This window comes from Coptis chinensis, chromosome 3 (genome assembly GCF_015680905.1).
Source record: "Coptis chinensis isolate HL-2020 chromosome 3, ASM1568090v1, whole genome shotgun sequence".
Classification (NCBI taxonomy): Eukaryota; Viridiplantae; Streptophyta; class Magnoliopsida; order Ranunculales; family Ranunculaceae; genus Coptis; species Coptis chinensis.
Window position 1 is genome coordinate 88,416,652 of NC_141458.1, and position 6,176 is coordinate 88,422,827.

The window sequence follows — 6,176 nt, forward strand, 5'->3', positions numbered from 1 at the left end:
CACAACCTGTTAGTTTGTATGTTTGACCACCATGCTGTCCATGCGTTAGTTTTGAAACTAAGCACCTGTATATATATCGATTACCAGTAACAATATGATGTTAAGAGGATGTATATTATTTATATGTGATATTAGATTGAGACTAATAATCTGTTATATGAGTGGAAGTTATTTAATTAACTCCTCATTAATTTTTGCCCATTGTAAAATTTATTGGGAATGGTAAAACCAGCAAACAATTGAGATGATTGCTAAGTTTACTTAGCTTTCAATCAAGGGCCTATGGTTATATTATTATTGAAGAAATTTTGATAGTGAGGCAATTATGCATGTGTGGCATAGATTAATACTTTTTTACGGCAAACTATTAATTATTTAATTATTGTCTATGCATGTAGTACGTGTAACATGGCATCTAAAAATATTGTTGTTGACCTGAACAAAGGAGAAAAACTGAACGGTTTGAATTACAATATTTGGCACCGTATGATCCAGTACCTCCTAGAAAAGCAAAATGTCCTCGAAATCTCTGACTAATAATATGGAGCTGCTTGAAGAAGGCACTACTACTTAACACCGTCGTAGCTTGGGAGTGTACCAGAACTGGCAAAAACAGGATCGTTGTGCGCACTTTACTATGTTAAGCAGCATGCGCAACGACCTGATTAGTGGAGTTTGAGGGTTACAAAACCGCTAAGGAAATGTGGAGTGATTTGAAATTGACTTATGCAGGCACCACATCTATTAGGTTACGTGTGTTGACTCTGAAATTCAAAACCTATAAGAAGGCTTCGAATGACACAATGGTTGAACATCTTAGGAATATGTCCCAGATGATACGTGACCTAAAAGCTGCTGGAAATGTTCTTCGATGAGCAAAGAAATTTCTGTTTTTTTGAGGTCCTTCCCTGATTCTTGGGAACAGATGAAACTCATTATGACGCATAATGAGAATATAACCAACTTTTCTCAGTTATTGCGTCATTTGGAGTTAGAGGAGAGCGGCAAGCTACTAGGACTAATAGCAGTGCTACCACTGCTTGTTTTACTGAACCAAGCAAGCGCGTGACAAGGTTCAAGTGTAAGCAAAATGGTAAAGCAGGTACAGGGGCTCAAAACAACACACTTGCGCCTAAAAGGAACATTAATAAGCACTGCAGAGGTAATAGAGCTGGTAAAAAGCAAGACAATAAGTCTAAGATGACATGTAACAACTGTGGTGTACTTGGACACTTTGCTCGTGAATGCACTGAGCCGAAGAAGGTAAACTCAAATACTTTTAATTGTTCTTATTGCTTTGTTTGCATTGAGGTGCTTGTTGCTCATTCATGTGATCCTAATTGGATTGTGGATACAGGAGCAACCAAACACATCACAAAGGACAGAGTAGGGTTTGTGGAGTTTCCTCGGGTTCCAAGTGGCAATCAAAGAATTTTTATGGGAAACAGTTCTAGTGAAGACGTACTGGGTATTGGCACATACAAGATACGGATGCGTACTGGTCGCAAGCTGATACTCCATGATGTTCTTTATGCGCCAGGAATTCGACACAGTTTACTTTCAGTTATTTGTCTTTTAGAACTTGGTTTTGATATTAATTTCAGCTTAGAAGCAGTTTCTATTTCTTTAGGTTCCATTTTGTATGGACGAGCTTTTATTTCGAATGGTTTATTTGAGTTGGATATTGATTTTAGTAATTATAATTCAGCTGATTCTTTTTTGACTTCCATGGATGATGATGTCGTTTCAAATTCAGTGAAATGGCACATTAGATTAGGACATATTGGTCAGGATAGGATGAATAGACTAGCAAGGGAAGGATTTTTGAGTCCTCTTGCAAAAGTCAATCTCCCGGTCTGCGAACACTGTTTGGCTAGGAAGTCAACAAGAAAACCGTTTGGAAAGGCACTAAGAGCATCTGTTCCACTAGAGTTAATCCATTCCGACATATGCAGACCATTTAATGTGAGGTCCCATCGTGGTGCATTTTATTTTATCATATTCATAGATGATTTTACACGATTTGGTTATGTTTACTTAATTTCGCATAAATCTGATGCTTCTGATTGCTTCAAAAGATTTATGGCTGAAGTTGAGAATCAATTGGAGAGATATATTAAGGCTCTCCAAACTAACCAAGGGCGCGAGTATTTGTCTGAGCAAATGAGATTACTTTGTGAACAAAAGGGCATTCGACAACAACTTACTATTCCTTCAACTCCGCAATAAAATGGTGTTGCTAAAAGGAGGAATAGAACCTTTTTAGATATGGTGAGATCGATGATAGTGCAAGCAAACCTCCCCACGACCTTCTGGGGTGATGCTTTGCTGACTGCTGCCTACATTCTCAACAGGGTGCCCTCTAAGTCTGTCCCATCAACCCCTTATGAGCTATGGACTGGCAGAAAACCTAAGTTATGCATCCATGGGGTTCTACTGGTTTTGTTCATACCCCGTCTTCACAGACCGGAAAGTTAGACATGAGAGCTAAGAAATGTATATTAATTAGATACTCTGAGCACTCTAAGGGTTATGTCTTTCTTCATGAACAAAATAATGGTGGGATGGTGGAAATTGAGTCACGCGATGTTGATTTTGTGGAAAATGATTTTCCAAGCAGGAAGAAAACTCGATTGTCAACTGAGTTCTATGAGATGGTAGAACCAATTGAGGCTACAGAAGAGGTAACTCCTCCTATGCTCGGCGATGGTGGGGTAATAATTCCTCCTTCTGAAGTTCCAATGATCGTTGAGGATAGTGGGAGTTTACCGCTAGATGACTCAGATGATCAAGACAATCTTGAGCCACGTAGAAGCAAACATGGAAGTGTACCCCGTCATCATTTTGAGATTGAAGGGGAAGCTTTCATGTGTGCTGTTATTGACGATGATGAGCCTAGGTCATACCAAGAGGCTTTGTCATCACCTGTTTCAAAGGAATGGTTAGCTACTATGCAAGATGAGATTAGTTCCATGAAGAAGAACCAAGTTTGGGAACTTGTTGATCTTCCTCAAGGACGCAAAATTATTAAGAACAATTGGGTTCTGAAAGATAAGCGAACAGTAGATGGAACTATTGATAAGTATAAAACTCGATTGGTAGCGAAAGGTTTTACCCAAATAGAGGGTATAGACTATGAGAAAACTTTCTCGCCAGTGGTGAGATTTACCTCAATTCACTTCATTTTAGCACTTGTCGCACATTTTGACTTAGAACTCTATCAGATGAATGTTAAGACAGTATTTCTTAATGGGGATCTAAATGAAGAAATTTATATGGATCATCCCAAATGCTTTGAGGTAGAAAGACAATAACGCAAAGTATGCAAGCTCAAAAAGTCTATCTACGGATTAAAGCAATCATCCAGACAATGGTACCTTAAGTTTTATTGAGCCATTACTTCATATGGGTTTGAGATGATTGAGGAGGATCATTGTGTGTATGCCAAACGATCTGATAAGAGTTTTCTTGTACTGTCATTATATGTTGATGACATTTTGTTGGCTGGAAATGATAAGGAGTTGATCATTGCCACTCATAAGTGGTTGTCCTCTAATTTTGATATGAAGGACATGGGCGAGGCAAATTTTGTATTGGGGGTAAAGATTACCCGAGATTGTTCTAAGAGGTTACTTGGTTTATCTCAAGAGACTTATATTAAGAAAGTTCTCAAACGATTTTGAATGCAAAATTACAAACCTATTTATACTCCTATTCAAAAGGGTCATACTTTACATCTTGGTCTTTGCCCAAAGACAGAGGCAGAGAAGGAACAAATGGCTAATGTGCCCTATGCAAATGTAATTGGGAGTCTGATGTATGCTATGATGTGTACTCGCCCAAACATTTGCTTTGCAGTAGGATTAGTGAGCCGTTTTCAGAGTAATCCTAGACATGCTCATTGGCAGGCAGTGAAAAGGATTCTTAGATACCTTTGTGGGACTTCAGACTATATGCTTTGCTATCAAGGAGCAAGAGCAAACCTTCACGGGTGCAGTGATGCTGATTGGGCTAGTGACTTGGATGAGCGTAGATCCACGTTCGGCTATACTTTCTTACTTTCAGGAGGTGCTATTTCTTGGAGTAGTAAGAAACAAGCTTGCATTGCATTGTCCACGATGGAGTCAGAGTATGTTGCTTGTTGTGTTGCTGTTCAGGAAGCAGTTTGGTTAAGAAGAATCTTTAAGCGACTAAATGTAGTGCAGAATGCCAAAGACCCTGTTACAATGTATTGTGATAATATGGCAACATTAACATTCGCTAAAGATCCTAAATACCATGGAAAATCCAAGCACATAGACATTCGTTACCACTACATTCGTGATATGGTTGTGCGTAAAAAGGTGGTCCTCAAACATATATCTACGAAAGACATGGTGGCAGATCCCTTTACCAAGGCAATCCCAATTCAAGAGATTCCTTTGTGGCTCATGTTAGGAGCTTAGGACTTCGTAGATTTTGATTTATGTTTGTAATGACCTTATAACTTTGATGGTTATTCATGTTTTTGATATCGTTGGATTCTTTACTACATGAAATTATTCTATGCATACATTGTTTCCATATTTTTTTAATGTTAGATTATATGGATATTCGTCATAAGGCTTTGGTCATTCACTCACACGGAGACCACCTTGGCACATGGAATGTGAGCAAGATAAGATATGTATGAATGAGTTAAAATCTTTTACCTAAGAAAGGTTGATTAGATTTTAATAATCAGTGGATGTGAGCTTGGTACATACAAATTATCACCTCAAAATAGTTGAGATGAGTTATTAATTTTTCAAATTATAACAAAAGCTTGTTAGCCGGATGTGAGATTTTAATCGATTTCTTTCGTAAGAAATTCAATTGAAAGGCTCAAGTGAGGCGCTTAGTGAGCGACTTGACTAAGATTCGTACAGTGTGGAAGCAGACGACTTCTTATTAGAGCTCCACTGTGTCATGTAATCATACTAAATGTGCTTATACGACCTAATATGAGTAAGTAATTGATCCTTGTTTACTTACTGTGTGAGCATATTCTTGTTTTATGCCCTCAATGACTAATGACTATGTAATAAAGTAGATTTTGATGTATACTACTCTAGCTTGTGACCTATGGCTAAGCATGATTAAGCTTATGGAACATGTCTGGGAAAACAATTAATCTGAAACTGAATGACACGAGGAATTGAAGATGACTATTTGGTAACACATTCTGGAGGTAATATGTACGCATTGACTTTGAGTTCCTGCCGGCAAAACTACTTGATTTTTTCATGATTTTTAATTCTAGTATGATATCCATATCTATAATTATTTATATGATCTATTTTTATTTTAAGGAACTCAAATATGCGTACTGGGTTGAATATTAATCTGAGTTAAGGTACTCTTGAGGGATTAGAAAATATTCAATCAAATGTGACCAAATATGTCTTGGGCAGTTATGAGTTGTTAGAGATGTGATGTGCCATTTCAGTCGAGGAATGACTTGATTTGAAACTCTCTTATGAAAGCAAGCTCTCATTGGTCGCACGCTTTATCTCTCTGTATGAAGTTTGCAATGTTGTAGTTGGATAAGAGGATGATATATAAGTACCACCATGGACGAGTGGGAGATGTAAGACTTGGGTCATACGTCCAAGAGGTTTTATGTCTTGGGACTCTAGTCTAGATAAAGACCAAGTCTCCAAATAGAGTAAAATACTCTATCTGTTGAGATTGAGTTGGATAAGATATTTTTTCTATATATTTGAGAGGAAATAACCAACATAAGTAACTCTTATCAATTATCCCAAAAGGCTCTCCTACTGACTCTGATTTCTCTATTATTATTGCAAGCTACTTAGGGTTTTAAGGTGTGAAAACTTAAGCTACCTTTCTAGTAATCATGGCTATGACATCGAGAGAAGGCGTATCTTTGATCGATTCCAATTCCGCTTCCGTTGCCGAGCTTATTGATTTGTTTTGACAAAAGATATGTGCACTATTTTGTCTACACAAAATGATCTCAATGAGTCGTTTGGGGCACCTTACTGGGTCGTTTGGGGCTTTTTCAAACAATAATTCGGTTTGGTACTTGTATATCTTGACTATTTCTTTCTTCACTAGCACAAATGCATATCTTGATCAACTCAACATTGGAGGAGTGATTAATACAAGAAATGGTGATTAATACAAGAAATTTG

The 6,176-nt window shown here is 37.6% G+C and overlaps 1 pseudogene; it reads left to right on the top strand.

Annotated features, from left to right (window-relative positions):
- Positions 1–3,683: 3,683 nt before the first annotated feature.
- Positions 3,684–4,445, top strand: LOC147511456 (secreted RxLR effector protein 161 pseudogene; annotated as a pseudogene).
- Positions 4,446–6,176: the final 1,731 nt, after the last annotated feature.